We start from the raw sequence: 24946 nt of genomic DNA on the forward strand, positions 1-24946 counted from the left end.
GAAGCAGGCTTCCTGCTGAGCAGGGAGCCCAATGCAGGACTCAATCCTAGGACCCTGGGATGATGACCTGAGCTGAAGACAGGCTCTTAACTGACTGAGCCACTCAGGAGTCCCCGGGTTTTTTTTAATAAACATTTTTTATTGTTATTAAGTTAAACACTTGTTTGAAGAATTTCTAAGGAAAGGAATCTGAATCAGGAGAATCCAAATGACATTGCTATGCCCGGAGAATATAAGAGTTGAACAGCCCTTCTTTCAGTATTATGCTTGAAACAGTGCCTGGGGGGCGCGCCTGGGTGGCTCAGTCAGTTAAGCGTTTGACTTTTGATCTCAGCTCAGGTCTTGATCTCAGGGTTGTGAGTTTAAGCCCTGCATTGGGTTCCACACTGGGAGTGGAGCCTACTTAAAAAAAATAAAACAATGCCTTGGCAAGTGGTCCCTCATATTTACTATGGAGTTGCAGTATTCAAGTCTAAATCCAAGGGTAGAGGAATTGGAAAAGCAACAATGAGCAAATATTCCAATTTAGATACAAATAATTATAGCAAATATTCTAAAATGTCACCTTAAACCTTTTTTTCTCAGACTTTATAATTGTAATTCCTGACACATTGTTCAGTATTAGATTTTTTTAATAAGCATAAACTGGGCAAAACACTGAGACCAACTAAAGAATTCAGGGATTGTATTCTGTTAATTTATAGGACTGCATCTTCCCCCAAAGGATTGACTGGATGTGTTATTATATCTTTTCAAATGCATATGTGCTGTGTGTGTGTGTGTGTGTGTGTGTGTGTGTGTGTGTGAATACACATACACAGTGGTAGATTAAGATATGCATTTACCTCTCTGACCTCCAACATCCCCATCAAAGTAACAGAAAAAATTCTTTGAAGAGAATATGATAACGTCATAGGAAACAAGAAAAAGCGTCATCAGCAAACCAGAAGTTTTGAGAATTTCTGAAAGAAAAAACAGATAGATGAACTGATGAGAAAGTGTAGCAAAAACTGTAGGCCCGGGCATAAGAACTGAGCACGTGTCTTCCCAAGGGGGCCCCAGAAGGGACCTCCTGCTCCCAGGACAATACAATACGATGATGGGCTGTGAGGCCATCATCAGTGGCTTCATTAAGGAGCGGGATGCAGTCCTCCGCACAGCTGGGCCCCTTTCCTCCGACCTGTGTAAACAGAGCTTGGCTGCTGAGACTTTTGCCCTCAGGCTAAAAGCCAGCGAGGCGCTCTAGAAAGCAAGCTGTCTCTCAGAGAGCATTCTCAGTGAGGACTGTGTGGCCTAAGAGGAGATACTGAAGAAATTCTGAATCTCTATAGTAAACTCAGACTGGAAATCACCAGACTTCAAATACACCTCCACCCCTCCACCCGGAAACCTCCGGGCTTCCGGATCTGCTCGCTTGTGCTTTGCCCACAGGAAACCCTACTGGGAAGCCTTCCTGTCCACAAACTCCACCTACTTATACAAAAACTGCTGTCAATCATTCTGTTCTGAGTGAAAAAGCTTAGAGAAACAAACGTAAACCCCCAAAAGGAAACCCACACAAGCTACTGATACTAAATTAAGGTGTTTGTGTAGTTCTTCATTCATTCCTATAAAAGGACAGCATGGAACCTCAGACTTGGGAGAAAAAAACAACACAAAAGGGAAAGCCTTAGAAAAATAAATAACTGAAGCTGGAGGAAAAAGATAATCCACGCACTTAAAGAGTATTTACGAAAAAAAACCAACCCTAATGAATGCACGCACAGATCACTCACATTCTTAACACCTGTATTAGCCAGTTAATACAATTAATATTTAAAACAGTTTCAGTAAGAGCAATAAAAATGCTAATTCATATCAGAAGAATTTATAATCTGCATTCTTTTAAGACGATTATAGTTTGCGATGAAAGGTAACAATCAGACAACATGAAAGAGTTCTTGGAAAGTAAAAATCAAAATTTCAATGGAATTTCTAAGTAGTAATATAAATACAATAGAAGATCAAGTTGGTTACCTGAAAGGTAAAATAAAAGAAGTAAAATGACAGAAAATATGAGAAAAAATTAAGATGCATGGAAGTTAGCTCTAAGAAATCTAATACTTCTCTAAAGGTGATTCTAGAAGGTAGAGGGGACCATGGAGAAAAAGAAATAGTCAAGAAAATAATGAAATAAATTTATTTACACTCAAGAGTTTTTAGATTGACAAAACCCAACCATTACAGAGCAGGAAAAGTAAACAAAAGTACATCTAGAAATTTTAGAATTTCTGAGAACAAAAAGAAAACCCTAAATGCTTCCAGAGAGAGGGCAAATAAAAGAACAATAATCGGACTATCCCTGCAATTTCTTTTCAGCAGTACTAGTCACTAGAAGATCATCCATAAAACTAACGTATAGAGAGTGTATGCTGCGTGCTAGACACCGTTCTGGGTGCTTGTGATGTATCAGGGAACCAAAGAGACCAAAGTCCTTCCCTGGTGGGTCGTTAGCAGAATGTATTCCAGGTTCTGAGGGGAAACAAATGGATCTAAACTTGGCCAAACTACTAAGCAAATTTGAGTGCTAAAAAAAAGACCATTTTTAGACATTCAAGATTTAGGAAGCTTACTTCCTGTACAATACAAAACCAAAGCTCAAAGAAGTAATCCAACAAATTGTAATCCAAGAAAGAAAACAAGAAGCAATGCCATCTGACTATGACCCAAAGGAAGTGAAGAAAGCAGGAAAAGGAGGAAAGGGCAAGAGGGAGGAAGGATCTATTAGTTCTTCAGGTTGAGAAGAATCTCACTTAAGCCACAAAATTTCACTTAAATAGCATTACATTTCCTTCTCAATTGAGGTTCCTCTACACTACTCAGTTGTTCATAACAGCTGGTGGCTACGGATGACCTATGTGCCTGGCACTGTGCTGTGAGCTTTATATGGATTAACGCTTTTAATCTTCCAAAGACTTCATTATAATTACAGAGCCGAATATAAATATAGTAAACCATGACCACGTATATATGGAGGGATGTCTATGTGTAAATCTATCCGTAAAACAAAAACTTAGAAGTAGACCCTCTTACGTAACTGGGAATCAAGAGCATCTTATCTAAATAAATCCAGAAGTAGAAGTTTGGGTATTGTTTAAAGTGACAAAGAATAATTTAAAATACAGTTTTTAGAAAAATTAGAAATACAACTGGATTATAAATAATATAACTAACACAAATTAGGAGGTAGAGGGGCACCTGGGTGGCTCAGTCGGTTAAGCATCTGCCTTCGGCTCAGGTCATGATCTCAGAGTCCCCAGATCAAGCCCCACATCGGGCTCCCTGCTCAGCAGGGAGTCTGCTTCTCCCTCTGCCCCTCTCACCGCGCTCTCTTTCTCTTTCTTTCTTTGCCTCTCTCAAATAAATAAAATTAAAAAAAAAAAAAAAATTAGGAGGTAGAGAAGTTGGGAGCAAGTATAAATATTCTTCCTTATCTTTCATAGATAGAAGTCAGTAGACACTTTCCAAAGCTGATAAATTGAGAAACAGAGCTGTAAGCATATTCTTTTAAATTATAATAGTAACTGCTACATGACCTAATAGCAGTAGCTGTTAACGATGCCTGTATGGAGAGCATCAGCCTGGGCTGGAGTGGTATGGAGTGGAGATCACATTTATTTTATACTCTTCCGTACTGATAAAATTTTTTTCTTATTACATGAATATTAAAACTCTAAAATAGAAATGAGCTACTTCAATAATAGTAGATACATTAATTTTTTGAAGAGTGGAAAAAGCCTAGATGAATCTTTTCCACAAACACGGCAATAACACTTAATATAGGCATATGTAATTGAAAGAGGGAGTTGCTTAGTCATAGCTGCTAAATGTATACAAAGGCTCGTGGTTTTTAGGAAAAGTGTCTTAGGTCAAAGAGAGCTTAACATATTATCTGCTTGGCTTTTTTAAGTTGGAAAGAAAAAGTAAAACCCACTCTTCAGTTTTTCTAATTATGAAAAGTTGCAAGTATCATGTGTCCTAACCCTGTTGATCCTACAAATGGCTCAAAAACTGATGAACCAAAGACTTTGAACTTTCAAAAAAAGGAATTCATCACTGAGGATTACTCATCTGTCAAAGTAGAATAATGTGCAGTTTGTATTAAGCAACCTTCTCTAACAGTTAGTATTTATTTATTGAGCCAGGGAATGTGGTGGTGTAGTGGACAGAGCACGGGTCAGAAAGTCTGTCTTTCCCCGCTCTGTCCCCAACTAGCCTAGTGACCTGGCCACCACTTCATCTTTAGTTCCTTCCTCGGTCGAGAGTGGATAAAATCACTCTCCTCGCTACTTCATATTGTCTGTGTGAAGATCAGAAAGGATCGATCAAAGGGAAGTCCTTTGAAATATTTGAGTGCGCTCAGATTACAATGTAGTATCATTTGGATGATAGAACTTCAAAAATAGAAAGAACTTAGAAATTACCCAAATTTCTTTAATTCACCGTTTCATTTTCTCATCTATTACTTGCTTAGAGCCCCTGCATATATTATTAATAGTCTTACAGTAGAATTTGATTTAAAATTATATTCTTCTGAATTACCTCCTCTTCTAAAATGACAAGGAATCATAGGCTATTCATGCTGCAAGGGATTGCCAGCCACCTCGTGTTTTAATCCCCTTGTTTTAAACATGAAGCGATATTAGCCAAAGAGTGTATCTGGCCTAAGATAAACACAGGACAATGAACCCAGACCCTGGGTTAAAAGCCAGTCCACAGCCCTTTTCCATGTCACTGCTGAAGCAAGAAATGAATGGCCATTTATGGATAATCACAGTTAATAAAGGTATATACTGCCCTGACAAGAGTATGCTAATTATTTCTAACTATATTCAAAAGATGTTCCTTTCCTCCGGATGCCTGGGTGGTTCAGTCAGTTAAACATCTGCCTTCAGCTCAGGTCATGATCCCAGTGTCCTGGGATCGAGCCCCACTTAGGGCTCTCTGCTCAGTGGGGAGTCTGCTTCACCCTTTGTCTCTGCCCCTCCTTGTGCTCTCACTCTCTCTGTCAAATAAATAAAATCTTAAAAAAAAAAAAATGATTCTCAAACAGCAATTATGTGACAAACTGAACAACAAAAAAATGTAAAAATGAAGGAAAAAAATTTTTAAAGTAATTATACTTAAAAAATAACGTAAATACACAGACTCAAATCTGTTCTCTAAATAAAACAAAGATTGAAAGTTATCAGAACAATTAGGCGTTTAATAGTCACATTAATTACCAACATTTCAGTACAACTTGACATCCTTTCGTCCTTCACACAAACCCATGGAGGAGAGGCAGAAGATGTAATGGTTAAGAAGACAGGGTTTTCAATCAAGACATGAGTTTAAATCTCAGCTCTGCCATTTACGAGATATGTAGATTTTAAAAGTGTTCTCAACCTCCCTCAGCCTCGTTTCCCTCATCTGTGTTATGGGAATTGTAATAATTCTTTCATAGGGTTGTTGTAAGATTAAAAATCCACATAATTCAATAAATGGGATGACTCATTATCACTCGGGATTTTTACAGGGGAAGAAACTAGAGCTCACTCACAGCAGGTGTTTGCTCAGCTAGTAAGTGGTGGAGACAAAGCTGAGATCTTGGTCTTCGCACTCTGTTCTTCCCTGCCGCCCGGCCCCTGTACCCAGCACTTCATTAGCCACACTTGAAAAATCCTCCTCTGACCCCGCCACCCCAATGCGCAGCTTTTCCACAACCAAGAGAAAGGTTTTCCTCCTAAGTAGGACAGCTCTCTCAGCCCATTTCTGATGATCTGGCCTCCAAGCGGATGCATCTCTTTTGGCCTGCCAAACGGAGACACTCGATTCTTTCAAGTTCATAGCCCTCATGTGCTGGAGAGGAGGTGGGGTGGGGGTGGCTGCCTGTCTGTGTCACACAACCCTCCATTGTACTCTTACTCCTCCTCCCTGACCCTGACCTTGTGTCCCACGAGGAGGCCCATGCCCTTCACTGCCCCCCACCCCCCCCACACCCGTCTCAGGCACCTCCGGCCAGAATTGGGAAGGTTGGGAGGTCCTTATCCTTCTTCATCTTGGTGTCTGAGTGCTGGCTCTTCAGCCCTCAAAGCCTCCCCAAGCACCCTAGACTCGTCTCTGAGGGGCATCATGCAAATTTCACTTGCCCTGTCCTAGACATTAGGGGTCCCCATCTTTTTATATCTGTAGCTCTCAGAGCCGAGCATGAGCTGAACATCATTCACACTCCATAAATGTTTGCTGGAAAAAAGTTGGAAGGAAGAAGGAGGAAAGGGAGAAATCTGTGCTCTTGTCACTCCAGAGTTTCTGAAAATGGTATAACAATGAGGTCATCTGCCTAGTTCCAAAGCTATTTAACAATATTTATACCTTTTTTATCTATTTATCTACTTATTTATATCTGGAAGTATTGATAATAGAGAAATCACTTTGTAGTCTCAGCACTCACTTAAAATTTAGGAGTGAATGAGTGTGTGTGTGTGTGTGTGTGTGTGTGTGTGTGTAAATTGAGGTTGGACCTTAGGACTGTGAGCCTTGAATTGCAAATAGGAGTGGAGTCCAATAGCAGGACTTGGAAATCCAAAGCCCTAAGTTCTTACAGATATGCCTCCAAGCTGCTCCGTAAACCCGGATGAGTCACACTCGCAGAACTGTTAAGACGGAAGCAATTTTAAAGGATGTCACTATTACAGAATTGTGATGAACAATAACGATAATACGTTCTAAATAGTCAATTTTTAAAAGACCCATGAGAGTGATTCTTGCACTATCCAAATTTTCTCAATGCTTATTGATCTTTATGGACCGTGTTCTACCATGAGTCTTGTCTGTTTGTACTCTCTCCCTGTCCCAGTGAATACCTCTAGAATTCACGACTTATGACTGTGCAACCATTCATTCCCACTAATCCTGTTTCTGCTGTGACTTTAGAATCTGTTCCGGCCTCTGTGTTCACACACTAACTCTCCTACTCTCTCAGTAATTCTCATTTACACGCCGTAGGCTCCTAACGCTTATACCTGCATTTTAAATGATCGTTCTCCATTATGTCTGCTCCACCCTCGGACATTTAAATAAATTCAGACTGCCATGTATCTCTGAGAGTAAACAAAAGCTCAGCTTTTGGCTGTCGCTGGCTTGGCTATTTCCTTCGACAGGCTCTGGTCTTCAATCTCTTGGCATTCTAGTCCAGCTCCTAATACCAGTCGCAGAGACTCCGGGCTTTGATTACCTCGGGTGGACGTGCCTCTCTTTCCCTCTGCATTCTCTTTGACCTAACATCATTCCCATTCATAAGCCCTATCTGCAACTGGGGGTAAAAAATTCTTTTCATTGCCCCATTCTGGCTATGATTGAGTCATTTTTAACCCATCAGCCTACTCATCCTGAAAAGGAGAACAGGCAAAGTCTGTCATTAATGTGTTGTTCCAACACTCAGATTGTAACACGGTACTCTCTGATTACGGTGCCAACAACAAAATGTTAGTGTGGTTGTCCAAGGTTTTGTGACTTGGCTGGTATGAGGCACGAAGGATCTTTGGTAACAGAAGGCTGGGTGGTAAGGAAAACAGAAGCCAGCACTTTGGGCCCACCCACCGGTGGAATGGAAGGTAGACTGGGGGGCACTGACCAAGCATCACAGGCAGGGCCTGGGGAAATTAGATGAGGCACAGGCAGGCGGGCTCACCAGTCTCAGCTACCAGTCCAGAAGCTGCTCCTGCTTCCGTGGCAGCCAGGCTGGCAACAGAGTATACTCAAGTTTTTACCTTAAAAAGCATACATATAGGGTCACCTGGCTCACTCAGTTGGTAGAGCGAGCAACTCTTGACCTCAGGGTTGTGAGTTCAAGCCCCACACTGGGTGTAGACATCACTTAAAAAAATAAAAAATCTTAAAAAAAAAAAGCATACGTCTAAACCCTTGCTAGAGACCCCATTCATTCCTTCAGTAAATAGTTTGGCACCAACTATATACGAGGCATTGAGGACACAGAGCCGGCATGGTAACTCCCGTGGCAAGCTCTGTTAAATAACTTGGCACGCACCGTTCTTCTTTATTGTCTTCTCAATGTTAGAATGGGTTTTGGACCAGGAGATGTGGCTTCTAGCCAATGCACTTATGCAAACAATTCTCAGATGGGCCACAAATATGTGGCCAAGATAACATTACGGCCTCCATTCCTGCTCTGGAATAATGATGCAACTTTTCAATAAAAGAAATCCTTCATAGACAAATAACAAAAATACACATTGGTGGTTTCTGGATGTTTTGAATTTTCCAATCAGTTTTTTCAACTGGCCATTCCTCTATATTCAGTTCAAAAAAAAAAAAAATCCCAACCTGGAATCTTGGATAGTTAATCATCACAACACAGTTTTCAACAATACACCCATGTGTTTATGCTAACAGTCAAGAGTACTTGGTGACCCAACATGAAATGATTACATTTTGTTGAACTCGTGTCTTACAGCAGGATTGATAACAAAAACAAAACAAAAAACTAGTCTCTTGAGAAGAAACTAGTTCATATCACTAAGACTCAGTGTCCAGTGAGAAAGAACACTTCCATAAATAAAGAGCCATGTCATATTCTTGGCTTGGAAGACACACATTGTAAAGATGTCACTTTTTCCTAAAACCAACCTATAAATTTATTACAGTCCGATAAAAATTCTAATGGAATTCTTTTGGAACTTGGCAAAGCAATTTTAAAGTTTGGAAGAATAAAAATATATAAGGAAGATCCAAATACACAAGGATATTCTGGAGGACTTTGGCAGTCATTGAAACTGCAGTATTTACCACTGACATATATTGCTTCAGGAACAGACAGATGATCAATAAAACAAAATACTGAGCACAGGAGCGGATCCAAATAGGAACGGGATTTGGTTATATAATAAAGTAGTGAAAAGAAATGTGTTACTCAGATATCTTGGCTAGTCATTTGGGAAAAGAACAAAGCTGGATCCCTACCTTGAACTTCCAGATGAAATAAAGATTTAAGTGTTTTAAAAATCACAAAGCACTGAAAACTCTTCAATGAATGTTTTTGTAATTTCCTAATGAAGGAGGCCTTGAAGGCTGACACTCGGCCCGTCACTGCAAATGGTCTTGGTGTGACCGGGTACACTGCCTCCTCCTATAGGAGCTGGAAGAGATTGGTCCTCCCCCAGCCCACGCGTCATGGCCTTGTAGCGGGGGAAGACACCCCGTGACTTGCTGACTAGAGAAGAAAGTGTTCAAGAGTGGCTCTTACCTGATACACACACACTAGCACAGTTATTGCTGTGGGTCCGCCCACGTAGGGATAGCCTTGAAGGACAATTGGAAGGAACATCTTCCTAGGGTTAACATTCCAAGCAGTGCAGGGGCGCCTGGCTGGCTCGGTAAGTAGAGCGTGTGACTCTTGATTTCGGGGTCGTGAGTTTGAGCCCCATGCTGGGTGTAGAGATTCCTTAAAAAATCAGTAAATTATAAGAAAAGAAAAGAAAAATGTTATTCTTAAAAAACAAACAAACAAATCTCCTCGCCCACCTTCCTGGAAAGAGCAATGGCCTTAGAGTTTAGAATCCAAGGCTTCAGTTAAGGGACACATTAACGATTCCACTGAATTGGAAAAGGAAATTCTTATCTTGCCGGTTTTTTTTGGCGCACAGAAAAGAAAGCTCAGGTGTAGGCTGGGTGATTGATTCCGATTATAAAGGGAGAGAGAGGTATTGCAGTGTAACAGGAGCAGAAACTCCTCATAACTCCATGGCAGTGCTAAAAGTCAACAGGGCGTGCTTAGACCACCACACAGGCGGGGCTCAGATCCCTTGGAAATAAAAATTTGGGTCGGTCCAATGAGTAAAGAGGCCCGACCAGCTAAAAAACAAGTAGAGGGCAAAAGATCAGTTTTGTTTTTTTAAGATAGTATAAATGCATTTTGGCTTACAAATCCCAGGAAGTAGACTGACTAACATGTCAGTATATTTCCATTTTAACCACAAAGTCTGGTCAAGGTTCAAAGAGAAAGACACATTTTTTTGCTTACCAGTAGTTCTGCAGAGGAGTTTATAGCATCTGCTACTTTTCATCTTGCTCTCTCTCTCCAACCTCCCTCACCCCTGCATCCAGGCCCTGAGAGCTCTCTCTCCTTGCCCTACAATACTCATAGGCCCTCAGTTCGCCATGCGAGTTCCACCTTTATACACTTGCGTCTTGTGCTCCTCCTTCCATGGCTGCTCACCTACTAGGAGTTCAGCCTAATAGTCCTCTCTAGCCTCATGAGTATATGCCCAACAGAACTGATGACTTCCTTCCTACTTCCCTTGGAGTACCTAGAACATTCTGTCGGCATTATGGGTTCGTGTTTGTCTCTGCTTACCAGATTTACCTCTAATACTGATGAATCACCAGTGTTAGAGGCAGGTTGAGAATGAACAGACTTTCAGCCACAGACTCTACTTATTTATTTATTTTTATGATTTTATTTATTTATTTGAGAGGGAGAGAGAGCAGAGGAGCAGGGTGGGGAGGGGGGCGGGAGCGGACGGGGAGGGAGAGGGACAAGCAGACTCCGCACTGAGTGTAAGCCCCACACGGGGCTCAATCTCACAACCCTGAGATCATGACCTGAACTGAAACCAAGAGTTGGGCGCTTAACAGACTGAGCCACCCAGGCGCCCCTCAGCCACAGACCTTAAATGGAAAAACTATTCCTCTAAATGTACTCTACCCTAAATAACTAAATCTTATATCCACAAGCATTTAGAAAGAGCCAGAATTCATTCTATTCCCTAGAACATGTAAAATATAACTATTTTTCAGACCCAGTATTTAAGGGGGAAAGGTTAGGTCAGCTTCCAGGCCTGTGGGTCCAAAAAGACAACCAGTAACAACCAGTTGGCCTTTTTCCACCTTTGACGCTGACCACGTGATTGTCCTCTCTTCTGTTTAAAGGGCGAGAAGAAGTTGTACAAACACACAACAGGAGTCTCTAGTGCGTTTTTCAGGATTGGCAGCTTCAGTGACCATTAAGGCTTGGAGGAGTTCAGTACTATTGGTGTATGTCAGTTTGCATCTTCATTACAAACTTCAGTCACTCACTGATTGAGTTCTTCCTTCCCCTAACATTTTCCCAAGGTATGATAATTTGTTTGTAAATGCACTGTATATTAATAGCATGTACAATTCTGGGAAATTTCCATCTTCCTTCTTTTTTCTCAAAGGTGCTTTTTTCCAAGGGGCCCATTTTTATCCACCATCATTGTTAGAGTATACTTAACATGGCAGGAGTCTCATGATTTCTCCAAATGGTCCATATTTCATCCTGAGTGTGTTTCAATCATTTTTGTATCTGATTGGCCTAATTCTAATGATGATTTCGCCGGGCATGGGACTACTCACATCAAGCTTTCCGCTCAGTGTAGTTACTCACTGAGTCAGATTTTCTTTCCACAAACTCAGAGCAAATTAGGTACCATTGGGGAGCTACATTAAAGCTTTTGGGATAGTGGAAGCGATTTTATGTACTAAAGCAGTAATTTACCAAATGTTCCTTAGTGATCTGAGAAAAAAATTGCCGAGTTTCTCATGGTTTTTAATTTGTTTCCAGGAAGTTAGTCAAAGGGAAGATCTGAGCTAATATGAACAAATGGACAATCTTAGATCTTACCTGTTCTAAAATCAATAATGTTGCCTGATTAAGTGAGCGTGTACAGGAAATGTGCTCAAAGACACAAGCCTGGCTCTCTGAACACTGAAATTTGCTGTTTTCCTCTCCAAGGAAAATAACCTAAGGAAAAATTCTGTTTGCCCCTCATGGCTTTTCTCAGGATTAATTTTTTACTTTACACACCAAGTGATAGTTAAAACATGCACTTTTAATCTCAATTACCACATATCAGGCATCTCTTGTCCACAGTGTACTCTTGAAGCACATTCGCCATTTTAAACTTAGAAAGTCAGTATTTATCAAATTGAAAGAGGGGTCCTCTAATGGCTTCATAAACTACCCTTCCCCATTTCATTACAATCACCGACAAATCTCCAAACACTCTACAACCTCAATGGAATCTCTAGCACTCCACTGCTTTACAATAATCTGAACAGAATGGGATATCCCACAAATATCTGTGGAGCATTCACTGTGTGCCAGGCAGTGGACCAAACACTGGAGATAAAATGGTGACTGAAAGAGGCATCATCCTTACGTTAATGAAGTTTGCACTCCAACTGGAAAGATCAACATAACAAGTCTTCATATAATAAATGTCTAATCAAAACTCTGAGGATTTTGATCCCAATAATAGATTGAATCCATTTGGATCAAGGTCCCCACTGACCTTCGAATGGCTAAATCCAATGGTCAGGTTTTGGTCAATCTTACTCAGCTTCTCAAAAGGATTTGATATAGTTGACCACCCCCTCCTTTTATAAACATTTCTTCAGTTGATTTCCAATTCCGTGGTATACTCTAAACTTTGTAACCCCTAAATTCATTTATGACTCCCAAATTCATAGTTTCGGCCCCAGTCATTTTTCTAAATTTGACACCCATATGTCTATCTGCCTACTCAGCATTCCCTCTCAGATATGTAATAGCATCTCAAACTAAACATGCCCCAAACTGAATTCCCTTCTCTACTCCACACAAACTTACCTCTTCCCTAGTGCTCACTCTTTTACTAAATGGGAACCCGTATTCATTCAGCGATCAGGCCACAAATCTTGGAATTGTCCATAGCTTTCTTTTCCTTCATACTCCTCATTCAACTTAACAAAAACTCCTGTTGGATTCTCTTTCAGCCTATAACACAATTTCACCATCTCCCACCACCTTCATCACTACTCTCTTAGTCCAAGACACCATTTTCTATCATCTGGATCATTCTAGTGGATTCCCAGCTGATCTCTTTGATTCCACTCTTGTTCTAGTATGTACAGCAGTCAGAGAGAACCTTGTAAAACATAGGTCTGATTATGTCATTTCCTTGTTTATATCCTTTTGATGGCTTTCTGTCTCACTTAGGGTAAAATCCTTACCGTGGCATAAAAGGCTTTATATGATCTGGTCTTCACCTGCCTCTCTGCTCACCTTCCCTCCTACTCTTCTTGATATTCCTTGAGTTTGCTCTGTACATTCCCATTTTGGGGTCTTGGCATTTGCTTCCCTCTGCCTAGGATGTTGTTCACCTAGATATTATGATGGCTCTTTTCTTCAGTTCAGTTCATGCATGTCTCTGTTCAAATGTCAACTTTCAGAGAGGACTTTCCTTACTACTAAATTAAACTACTAAAACAGCACTCCCTCCCCATCTCTTTCTCTCAACCCTCTTGACCTGCTTTGTTTTCTTTCCAGTTCTTATCAACCCCTCACATTGTGTGTGTGTGCATGTGCACGTGCACATGTGCGTGTGTTTAATGTGTGTGTGTTTATTGTGTGTCTGTATTAGGATGTAAGATTCAAAAGCACAGGAAATTTTGTCTCATTCACTTTTGTATTCTCAGTGCCTAGAACAATGAGTGCCTGGCACATTGGAAGTATTCTTCAAATCTAGGTTACATAAATGAATGTGATGATGGTAAAAAGGAAAATTGCAGGGGATGGTAAGATATCGTACGTGGACATAACATAGAGTGAGGTGTCAGGGAAAGAGGCAGATACGCATTCTGGTGAACATTTATAAATAGAAGAGGCCACTGTGCTAGTGTGGATAGCAGAGTTCTCTAATAGTCTCAAGACAGTTGCTCACCCCTCCTTCTGAGCTGACCCATGACGGGTAAACATAAAAGTTCTATTGAAGAAAAATGTTTTTCATGTATAGTTTGGTTTTGCTTTTCCCAGAGAAATGTGACCAGCAATATCCCATTTATCTGTATGACAGATCTGGTAGGTAGTTGGACAAGAGAGATGAAAGGAGAGGGAAAGGAAAGGAATAATACCAGTGTTGTCTTAGGGAAAAGGCAGTGAAACAGAGAGGTCTTGTGACATGCGCAGCATGATAGCAGCAGCGCTTGACATGCAATTGATCCTCCTAATTTATTACTGATCTCTGCTTCCAGGGGGTGAGGGGGAGAGAAGTTTCTGCATATCTGTCCAGAGTGGATATGTTTTGCATCTCCTCAGCCCGAACTACCACCTGTCATTCTCCTCATGACTGCCTTCAGCTCTGAAGTGTGGGAAATAGGAAAGGTATAAGGAGAGAGAAGGTGCTCTGTGCATATTTGTTGAATTGATAAATTAGTCGGTAAGAGAAAAGGGAGCAAGAAAGCAAGTTTTATCAAATGTATTCACATGTACACATGCACAGGTACAATTCCCAGTGATGTGGGCTCAGGTGAAGAAAAAGAATGTAATTAATAGCATAAACAGAATTGAAATTTATGGAATTGGGACATGGGATCAAATGGCAAATTTACCTAAATTTCTCTGGCTTCTGTGTTTTTACTCTTAGTGACCCCTCAACTATCAGTTCATATTTATGTCAAAGTATCTTTTCTTAAAGCCTATGAAGAAACTATATTCATCGGGCACAACTTTATGGACATATCAGATTTACTTGTGTAACTTCTGTTTCCCCACTGCAGGACAGGCACATGATACGGTCAGAGTGACCATTAACAAGCAGCATCAGTTTGACTTGGCCCACAGCAGGCCTTCATTCGGCCCATGGGGGGGGAGGCAGTCCACAGCTGTGTGCCTGTGGGTACCGCACAGCATCTGACACCCCCCTTCCTGCCTCTGACGTGGGCCCTCAGGCTGTTGCTGTCTGTGCACGTCTCTATCTCAGCGTCTCTGCCATCCCACCCTGTTTCGCTCCTGGCCCTCCAAACACTGTTCTCCTCTGGCCGCCTGCCCCCAATTTCTGATGCACAGAATGTTCTGCTCTTTCTTCCATGCGGCCTGCCGGAGTAGCGTGACCTGCAGTGCCTGGACATCACATTTATGTCATAACCTGCTGTGGTCCGAATACCGGGGTGCTGCGTTTGAGAAATTCACTCTGCCTTGCTTCCTACTCATAAAGCAAGATGACAGGTTATGGAAGATAATGTTAAGTGGCTACTGAAAGGCCTCTCCCGAACCTCCTGTCCATTTGTGCCTTTCACTCTACAGCCTGCAAAGCAGCATCCTTGCTTGTCCATCATTCCGTGCATCCAGAGAGGCCCTGGGACCCAGTTCTGGCCCATGGGGCACGCCTGGGGCTGCTGGTCAAGGGAGAGCGGTGGCTGAGAGCGATTCTACTTTCCTGAAAGAAACAGATGAGACCAGCATTGCTTCTTCCTGTCTCTCCCTTGCTTTCTCTCTCGAGTGCAAAATTGATGGCTAGACCTACCGTGTCATCATGTAACTGGAAGAGAAAGGTCAAAAGAATCAAATACATCAGCCCTGACATCACCAACTTGGAGAACCAAGGCCAGCACTTCTTGTTAAGTGAGAAAAATAAGCTTCTGTCTTTCCAGTGGCTGTAGGTGGTTCTCCTGTTATTTATGGGTGAACGTAAGTAACAGGTACCACCTCACCACATCACAGCCCCTTTTCAGAGCTTTGTAAGCAAAAGCTCAGGGCCTCTTGGTCACCATGAAAGAGCTAAAATGTTTTTATTTTTTAACATAGGCTAATTGGAGGATAGAGCTGAATTATTCAAGAAAAGGGAGGGATCTGATCCAGGGAAAGAAAAAGAGTCCCAAGATTGGGAAGGTTGGGAAACCGTTAGGCTCTACAAAGAATGGGGCCTCAAGTGGCTCCCACACAGTACCCAGAGGGGTAGGACCTCAGATGGGTGTTACCCGTGTTACCAAGTGCCACAGTCCTGAGAGTAAAGATAGGATCCTCTGTAGCTAAGTCTGTGGTCAGTAAAGAAGTCCATGATAAAGGTACCTATCCCACCCGCTGAATGCTTGGAGACAACTGAGAAGTGACTGAAAATGGCATCATGTAGTAGCAGAAGGAGCAAGTGTAGCTCTGGCAACCGTGTAGACCAAGGGCCAGGCCTCCTGTTGACCTACAGGTTCTTACGTTTGTGTGCGATCTGATTGTGGGTGGAGAGGGGACGGCAATACTGCCTGACTAGCACTGGACTTTCCGTCTGCCCTAATACATACATAGGGGAGTAAGCTAGACTTCATTTTTTAACCTATGTCTTTAAGGTAAGTTTCTTATAGATAGTATATTCTTGGTATTCTTGGGTATTGGTTTTCTCTCTAATCTTTTCATTTTATCCAAGTAATTTTTGTGATTTAATTAGTGTGTTTAGGCCATTTACATTTAATGTAATTGTGATATGGGGATTAAAATTTACCATTTTATAGCTGTTTTGTTCATTCCATCTCTTTCTGCCTTCTTTTGGATTACTTGAGTGTGGAGGGGTTTTCTTTTGTTTTGTTTTGTTTTTTTGCTTTGTTTGTTTTGTTTTTTATAACTACTACAGACTTATTATTTTTACCTCATTTTCAAAAAATTTCAAAAAATTCAAAAATTTTTAGGTGCTTACCCTAGGATTTAAATATACATCTCTAATTCATAAGAGTCCACCTTCAAATAATATTATAGTACTCCATATACTGTGTAAGGGCCTTACAACAATGTATTTCCAATTCTACCCTTTCATCCTTTGGGCTATAGGTAGCATACGTTGCACTTCTACATATGCTGTAAAAACAAAATATATTGATACAACTGATCTTTGTTTTAGATAATCCGTTATCTTTTAGGGAAGTTAAGATAAGGAAAAAAAGATTTTTATATTTACCTTCATTTATATCAGAGGTCTTCCTCTCTTTGTGCAGATCTGAGTATGAAATAGTATATGTTTTTCTAAAGTCAATTGAAAATATTTTCCTAAAATTGTATAAGGAAAACCTTACATCGTCCAAGAGACTGTTTGTCAAGGTCCATAGAAGACGAGAATTGATATCAAAGTTGCTCCTTTTCAATGTGTGCGTACATCAAACAGCATACTGAGTAGTTGACCATTTTTCCTCTTTGGAAGGACTCTTTTGTATGGTCGTAGTTGTATATGTAGTCAAAATATCTATATTCAGGTCTTTATATAAAGTTCAAACTTTAAGACTCTTTTGGACAACATGTCATTACTGTCACTAAGTATAAAAATTATTCAAAACATGTACTTTTTTTTTAATTAATTGTTCAAATTTTTATTTTGATGCATAGTATGAGAAATGAACTTTTAAATCAACTAAATTTTATGGATAATGAAACAGCAAATAAATTAGACCCATGTTAAAATAGAAGGTCAGTTAAATGTCCAAACTTAAGGATATAAGAGCCACAGATAAACTTCGATTCCACAGTCTTCTTTAAAAGGTCGAAGTCTTTCAAACACAACTTTGCTATGAACTAACTGGTCCAGAGCTCAACAGCACATGGGAATGTTTAACAGGGGTGGTGATCAGGGACACGTTTCCTTGGTGCTGCTTTGATAATGTTGTCCACATGAAGAATCACCTCTGCTGCTTCAGCTGCACCCAAAAGAACTTGTCGCTTTACTTGGAAACTTTCTGTTACACCCAGTACTGCCATATCTCCGATGGTACCTTCCTTCATATCCAGTCCAGCAGTTGTATTGCCTTCACTATGGGCAGCTCGGAGCTGTGCCACCAGATCCGCACTGTCATAGCCTGCATTATCAGCTAGTTAGCTGATAGTTGGCAACATTCTCAGGGCTTTAGCATATGACTCCATTGCAACAGCTTCTTTGCCTGGTGTTCTGCTGGCAAGCTGTGTCACAGCATGAGCCATCAGCATCTCAGAACAACCTCCTCCATAAACTGTTCTAGAATCCTTCACAGTTTGGGCAAGAACACAAAGAGCATCATGCACAGATCTTTCTGCTTCATCTATAATTTGTTGAGTGGCACCACGAAGAACAATGGTACAAGCTTCACCAAGGGCCACCCCAGAAAAGTGGATGAGTTTATCTTCTCCAATCATGACTTCCTCAATAAGCTTGCAACTTCCGAGCTTCACTAGTTCTGGGTGGTCAAAGGTAGAGGCAGTTTCACCAGCTGTGACAAGAGCTAGGCGTCCCACAGCTGCAGAATCTGCATGTTCAATCGCCATAACACCAGCAGCACCAAAGAGCTGTTCAGGATAATTATAAATTAACTGCCTCTTAATAAAGCAGTTTATCCCATGCTTAAGAATACGTTCAACTTTCTCCTTCATTTTTTCCTTTTCGGCATGTTCTATTTCGGCAACCTTTGCTGTAGAATCAACTCTTACCCTGGAACCAAATATCTTTATTTTGTCTGTATCCATACCAGTATTTGCAATGAGAATTTTAGCATTTTCAATTCTCTTCGGTTGATTTACTCCAATTTTTTTATCCAACAGAAAGCCTTCGTCTAAATAGGAATCTGCCAGACTTCCTCCTAGCTTCTTGATGACGTGAATTGCCTCCCGATTACCAGAGCCTTTCAGTCTGAGAACAGCTTCTACAGCTAACTGAGTAAAGTGGTCTTTGTGATGAGTAAGAAGTTTTGAGGATAATGTTGTTCCCGCAATGTTCATTAAATCTTCATGGAATTTAACTTCGTCAGAACCATGATCAACTGCAGAATTCAACAGAGCCTGTCTTGCCGCCTTTGTGGCTTCTCTCCAACCCGCAATGATGGTCTGTGGGTGAATCTTTTTTGCAATCAAAGATTCTGCTTCCCTTAGTAATTCTGCTGCTAAGACAGTAACAGAGGTAGTGCCATCACCAACTTCATCATCTTGAACCCTTGACATATCAACTAAAACTTTAGCTGCTGGATTGTCCACACCGATGTTTTTTAGAATAGTTGCACCATCATTGGTTACCATAAGAGAGGCATCTCGTCCACTGCTTAACAGAATTTTATCCATGCCCTTAGGTCCTAATGTGCTCTTTACCAAGTCTCCAATAGCGATGGCACCAATAAAAGAAGACAGCCGAGCAGTCTCTGCTCTCTCTTCATCAGCTCCAGCCTTGAAGATGTTAACAGGTGCGAGGGAAAGGGACGCCATGGTTCCAAGGAGTTCGGCACACACGCTAATCCCTCAGCTCACGCCCGGTACCAGAGGGGCCAGAACATGTACTTTGACTGTACTGCTTATATCTCCCTTTGTGGCCTATTTACGTGTTGGTACCAAATTCTATTAAAATGGCCTATGTATTAAATTAAAAGTCAGTTAAACAGGGCAGAGGTATTTTAAAGTCCGAAAGCCCTGAGATCTGCTATTAGACATTTAGCAACTGAGATATTTCAATATTATTCCCAAATTTATAACACTTGTGTTTTGAACTGCCACTAGAGAGTACAATATGAGGAGAATGCAGTGGAGTCTCTGAAGGAGACCCAGAGGTATATCATTGTCAGCCTCCGTGTTCCTCAGTTCTCTAGCAGATGGCAGATTCACTTCTTTGGAGTATATTTGAGATAGAAAATAGCTCCTTAAGGCCTTATTTGTTATGGTGCAATGTTTGCAAATATATAATTCACATTCTTTTGCATTTATTTGTGTTTTTTGGTTTATTTTCCTGTTGCTTTTGTATGTCTCCATATAAGTCATCAGTCTTACTTCAAAAGTAATAATATAGGGACGCCTGGGTGGCTCAGTTGTTAAGTGTCTGCCTTTGGCTCAGGTCATGATCCCAGGGTCCTGGGATCTGGTCCTGCATCGGGCTCCCTGCTCAGCGGGGAGCCTGCTTCTCCCTCTGTCTGCCGCTCCCCCTGCTTGTGCTCTCTCTCTCTGACAAATAAATAAATAAAATCTTTAAAAAAAAAAAGTAATAATATATATCAGAAAAGGTATGTATGTATTTTAAAATATCCATGTCCTGAATTAACGGTCTGATAAGCTGTCCAGATTTAAGTGAATTTTTATTTCTTTGTTTCCATTTTTGGGGATCTGTGTCAGACGGGCCAAACTCGTACAGAGAGCTGTGCTGCAAGTCTTACCTCCTGAGCCCAGTCTGCAATCTGATCCAGTCACGACTTCTAACGATGTCTAGCCCAGGTTGCGATCCCAGAATACCACCCACTGGGTGGCCCATAAACAATAAACAGTTATTTCTCGCGCTTCAGGAGACCGGAAGTGTAAGATGAGGGAGCCAGTGTGGCTCTGGGGAGAGTCCTTTTCTGGGTTGCCCACTACTGCCTTCTCACTGTGTCCTCAGTTCTCTCATGAACTGTACGAGGCCACTGTTCCCATTCATGAGGGCTCCCCACTCAGCACCTCCTCTAATCCCACTCACCTCCCAAAGGCCACACCTCCCAATACCCTCACACCAGGAAGCAGGCTTCCAACATACGACTGCGAGAAGGACACAGACATCAGTCCAACAACAAAACGTGACTGAAAACCTCACAGGTCAGAGCTCAGAAGGCCAGTTACTTGTCTCTGTGTAGAAGATGAGCAGGACCATAACACCGTCCAGAACCCAGGTAAGGCCCACACAAATGACAGGGCCGTCTAGCCAACTCTAGCCCAGTGCCCAGGGAAACTTCCCGCTGGTTCTTTCCATCCCACCTTGGGAGGGGGATACACCTCCTTTACCTCTGCAAAATGTGTTTTCGGTGATTGAAAAGGCACTTCAGTTTCATGTCAGTTTTTATTTCCTATTGGGAAATGTTCTCAAATGTGGGATAAGCTAAAGATTGTGGCGATGAGGATGTATGCTCAGTTCTTTCTATTCCCTCCCCGTCTCCAAGGCGGCATGTGGAGTTCGGGAGGCTTAGCACATCTCAGCCCTATGTCCTGGTCGTTCACTCTGGGGCTGCGTTGGTTAACGTGCAGTGGGAGAGGAAAGGCAGCTCTGTAGGGAGTAGGAAAGAGGAGAGGGAGGTGATGTCTGTTCCTGAATGAGGAAAGGATGGGGGTTTGTCTGTAGGGCTGTCTGCAGAGGGGTGGCTCTCAACTAATGGACCAGGGTTATCAGCTGCCTGGACACTGGCTCTTTTCTCTTCTGAAGGTCCAGGGCCTTCAGTCTGGCTCACTGTGACGCCCTTATTTCCCGACAGCCTTTTCCTCCTGATTTTATCCTGGGTCAAAAATATATGGCACAGACCATATTGGCCCGAAGCTACCTGGTTGCAAGTCACCATCGCTATCTCCTGCCTCCACGGGTCATTGTCAATAAATACATGTACGTGCCTGCTCATTAAGCAAACTTGATTTGTATTTTCAACTTCAAAAAATTCATTTTCAAGAGTAGGACTAGGTGAGCCATGTGGAAAGCCCCAGCTGATGTGGATGCAAATGCAGAAAGGAGGAGGATTAGGACTGGAGTGAAGCCGTTTCTCTGGAGCCAGAATGCGGTGGTTGCATACACGTGTGTGAATGAAGGGCACCGTGTATGGGAAGAGCCAGAGGATACGTTCTGAAGATATGCAGCCTTGGGTGATTGAAAGACAAGAAAGTGTCTGGCTAGACCCGGTTTACCGCCATTCACTGGGGAATTGGTCAGTGACACAGAGGAGAGTGTCACAGTGTTAGAGGACATGGAAAAAGCCAGCCTCTGCTGAGTCTGTGGCCCCTGCTTGTGCAGTCTCCATCCCCATCAACCGTCCCTCTGCTTCTCCCTCCACGTCTGGCCCCGAGGGGACGGCAGTGCTGGTTCCACCCACGAGCATTCAGAATGGGGAGCTGTCCTCCAGAATAACCAGGAAAAGGAACCCAAAGGCTGGAGCTCTGATACTGAGGTCCCGCATAGACCTGCGGTTCCTGCCTCTAGCAACCAGTCCCTCCTCCCTCCTCATTTTCCAGCTTTCTGGGCCACATAAGAGGTTGTTCACCTACAAACAGCGGAGAGTTGAACAGACTGTTTACCTTGAACTTTGGGAGGAGCTCCGTGCCCAGCTCACGGCCACGAGAAACAGTGGGCTGTGTCTACCCGCAGCGGTGTTCCCCGCGGGAGCTGAGACAAGGGGTCTCCGTTCCTGTAGTCGCAGCCACTTCACCGTGTCCTCTTTCAAACGCTGCCACACGTCCCGTTCCAACAAGGGCTGTTGTCCTTGGGAGGCAGCCGCCTCCGCGGCCGTGGCTCCTGGAGTCACGACTGTCACGCCCACTCCACCGGCGCCGGGTGATCATGTCTGCTGCCACCTGCCAGCTGCCGCGCCTGCTCTGTCACCTCCGCGGCCTTTGCTGTCTGTTGCTTGCTTTTCCCCCGAACAACAGAAAAGTAGGATGCCCTCCGTGTTCCTTTTCTCAGAGGAAGATGAGGCTGTTCAAGTTTGAGGATTTTTCTTACACCCGTTGATGACATTTCTGCACAGGGAATGGATTATTTATTACAAGTAAATTACGTCCTGGAAACTCTTAGATCACAAATGAGGCAACTTGGAATAATAATTCTGATGAGAACGCTCTATCCTGCAAAGGCAGATTATCTATTCGATTCTTCTGAAGCGTCACCTCTTTCCAGCTAACAAGATTGGAAGCAGGTTTGGTAAGTGACGCTTCTTCACCGAACCCCTTCAGGAGGGGAGACAGGCTGAGTAACGCCCCAAGGCCTGGGCTGTGGTCAGCACTAAAATTAATATTCTTTTGCTTTACATTTTAAAAACTTACTCAATGAAGAATAATTTCTAGAGGTCAGCTGGGGAAAAAATAAGAAAGAAGAGAAACAAGGAACAAGAAAAGCTGATCCGAAGCCCTTCATGCTGAGGCAAGATTGTCAATGGATGGGTCTCAAAACAAGTAGGGGTTCTGCTCTTTCTCTGGGGAGCCTCCTCTACGTCATCTGATAAAAGTCCTTTGCTTAGAGCTGGTCAGGGGCGCCCGGGGGGCTCAGTCAGCTGAGCGGCTGCCTCTGGCTCAGGTCATGGTCCCGGGGTCCTGAGTTCGGGCCCCACATCGGGCTCCCTGCTCGGCGGGAAGCCTACTTCTCCCTCTGCCTCTCCCCCTGCTTGTTTTCCCTCTCTCGCTGTGTCTCAAATAAATAAATAAATAATCAAAAAAAAAAAATAGAGCTGGTCAGTTTCACATAAAAGAAACCCTCCAGTCTCTGGTCTGAAGGGTATATTGTAAGCCTGCCTCTCAGAATTCTGGGAGATTCCACTAATTACTGTTGAGACTTTAACTTGCCGCCCCCCACACATGCCTTTTCCAGTCTGTGGTGGCTCACCCCGACTTTCAGCTATGCCTAGTGTTCCAGAGTTCAAGGGCTGTCTGGTTCAGTTTCTCCAGAGAGTGAATTTCACTCCAGTCTTGTGCGGAGGTGAGGGAGGAGTCCTAGGGTAGGGGAACAGATGTGATGTACCACTGCTCCGTTCTAACAACTCTCCTGTTTTCAGCCCAGCGCTGCACCCCTGCCTCCAAATGTTGCTGAAGACTGCACGCTGAAAGTTTCTGAAACTCAAGGGCAGAAGCTCTTTCACTTCTTTTATACCTTCCCCCTGTAGGCATTTAAATGATTTTAGTGAGTTTTCAGGAGAAAAGACTTAAGTCTTTTCTTTTGTTCAGCCTATCATATTTAACCAAAACCCTTCTTATGTTTTTTCTGTACTTTTTAAAATTTCATCTTTAGCCCATTAAATATTTATTTTGTTGTGTGAAGGAAGACGAGGCTATGAGTTGAATCTCAGTCTGAGGGCCAGCCAAAGATGCATCATTTATTGACCATCCCCTCTTTCTCTCTTGTTTGCCACACACAAGGGAGTTGAGTGTACTTTGCCTCCAGAAATCAGAAGTGGAATTGTAAAATGTATAACATTTTCTCTCATTTTCTGAAGTGGTCAGGCAAGTAGGGGCATGTGAGGAAAGTTACGGAAGCACAGGAGATGATGCTTGGGACCGCATGGAGGGGTGACCATGGATGCAGAGTGAAAAATAGGGCTGATCCGAAGAGCTTGTGCTAGATACTAAAGGGCATTTCATGCTGTACTAAAAAGTTGGCCTTTATGTATAGGACCAGCAGGTCACAATACGATAAGGTAAGCATCGCATTTTAAGAGATACCTGCAAACCACCTTGGTAGGACCTGAGCAAGTGGCCTCATGGTGGTTTCCTTTCCAGTTATATTTGATAAGTCATTCTTCAGCTTTGACTCTCCCAAGACACTTCTTTACGATTCTATCAGTGTCTCATGCGTCTGTGGTTTTTACTTCTTTTTGCATCTGAGTGTGACACTGAGGCATTACTCATCTCCAGCGTGCCAAGGAAGCTGTTCCCTGAATGACTGGGGAGCTACACGGATGCACAAAGACGACCCAAGAGGGCTCAGCAGAAGGCAAATCCAGGGGATGCAGGACAACTGGCCAAGCTTCCACTGTACTCCTGACCTACCACACAGATGGATCAGCAGCGTGGGGGAGCCTCGCAGCCTTTGGCAGTTTGACAACAACCTCTGTCTGCTGGCTGGCTACTCAGCTATGCAGATCTAAAAGTAAACCCTAGGAGATTAGGCTGAAAGAAATAAAAATTACAATTAAAATCTCAGCAGACACGTCAACAGCTGCATACTGTGGGGAAGATAAATTCTGCAGTACTAAAAAAGAAATTTGTCAAAATTCATAGTTGCTATAACGTGTTAGCTAAAATGTCCAGTTTTCTACAAAAAAAAATTATGAGATGTGCAAAGAAACAGGAAAGTGTGACTCATACTTGAGAGAGAAAAGTAGTTGATAGAAACTGATTTTTAGTGACAAAAGATGTTTAGATGTTGGCTTTATCAGAAAAGATTTCAAAGAAACTATAACAAATATATTCAAATAATTAAAGGAAATATTATGACAACAATTCAACAACTCAAGGATATCAGTAGAGAAATGGAACACACACACTCATACACACACATTCTAGAGTTGAGAAAAACCGCACTGACATTTTCAAAAACTCACTAGCTGGGCTCAACCCCCGATTTGGAGATGGCAGAAGGAAGTATCAGTGAGCTACAAAGAGAACAACAGAAATTATTCCATCTGAAGAACAGAGTGAATAACAGATTGA

The 24946-nt window shown here is 42.4% G+C and overlaps 1 long non-coding RNA gene and 1 pseudogene across 5 annotated transcripts in view; one reads left to right on the forward strand and one right to left on the reverse strand.

Moving 5' to 3' along the window:
• LOC118544917 (uncharacterized) overlaps positions 1 to 24946 on the forward strand; it is a 73387-nt gene that overhangs the window by 27101 nt on the left and 21340 nt on the right. Inside the window, exons 5-7 of one of the 5 annotated variants that reach the window (XR_013442620.1) lie at positions 15125 to 15442; positions 19913 to 20439; positions 21016 to 23543. The exons of the other annotated variants lie outside the window; for them this stretch is intronic. This is a non-coding gene — a long non-coding RNA (uncharacterized LOC118544917). Of the gene's footprint in view, positions 1 to 15124; positions 15443 to 19912; positions 20440 to 21015; positions 23544 to 24946 lie in introns of those variants that run through there. 5 annotated transcript variants of the gene reach the window in all.
• On the reverse strand, positions 17140 to 19139 carry LOC118544912 (T-complex protein 1 subunit beta pseudogene; annotated as a pseudogene).

Source organism: Halichoerus grypus, chromosome 11, assembly GCF_964656455.1.
Source record: "Halichoerus grypus chromosome 11, mHalGry1.hap1.1, whole genome shotgun sequence".
Lineage (NCBI taxonomy): Eukaryota > Metazoa > Chordata > Mammalia > Carnivora > Phocidae > Halichoerus > Halichoerus grypus.